Consider the following 645-nt stretch of genomic DNA (forward strand, 5'->3'; position numbering starts at 1 on the left):
AACAAAGTGCAGCTGCTCTTGGGTGGTTTTATCCGCAATGAGGATGTCTATCTTATCCTGTAGAATCTTCAACTCCTTCCTCATCTGCTTTTCATCTGTTCTACTGCCTCTGTTGTGGTCTCCACTGTAGACTGCATCACTCTTTACCATGTTGTCAACCAGCTCTTCTGCATCTTCTTCAGTTCTCCCCAAGAAGAACCCATTGCTAGCTATATCCAGTCTGGCTCTGTACTTAGGAAGAGCACCACGGTAGAATGTGCTCAGCAAGCTTTCTTTAGAGAAACCATGGTGAGGGCATTGAGCTTGGTAGCCCTTGAATCTCTCCCAGGCTTCACTGAATCCTTCCAAGCCCTTCTATTGAAAGCTGGAGATCTCATTTCTCAGCTTAGCAGTTCTTGAAGTAGAGAAGAACTTCTCCAAGAATGCTTTCTTGCAGTCATCCCAAGTGGTGATAGAGTCGCTGGGTAGGGACTTCTCCCACTGACGCGCCTTGACCCCCAAAGAGAAAGGGAATAACTTGAGCTTTAAGGCGTCCTCTGACACACCATTGGTTTTTGACAACCCACAGTAGCTGTCGAACCTGTCCAAGTGATCATATGGGTCCTCTAGAGCCAAGCCATGATACTTGTTGTTCTCGATCACGTT

The 645-nt window shown here is 46.8% G+C and overlaps 1 non-coding gene across 1 annotated transcript; it reads left to right on the top strand.

The window, feature by feature from the left end:
* Window positions 1–280: 280 nt before the first annotated feature.
* Window positions 281–387, top strand: LOC125588061. Its single transcript, XR_007324457.1, has one exon. It is a non-coding gene; the product is annotated as a small nucleolar RNA R71 (small nucleolar RNA).
* The last annotated feature ends 258 nt before the right edge of the window (window positions 388–645 follow it).

The sequence above is a fragment of the Brassica napus genome, chromosome C5, assembly GCF_020379485.1.
Source record: "Brassica napus cultivar Da-Ae chromosome C5, Da-Ae, whole genome shotgun sequence".
NCBI lineage: Eukaryota > Viridiplantae > Streptophyta > Magnoliopsida > Brassicales > Brassicaceae > Brassica > Brassica napus.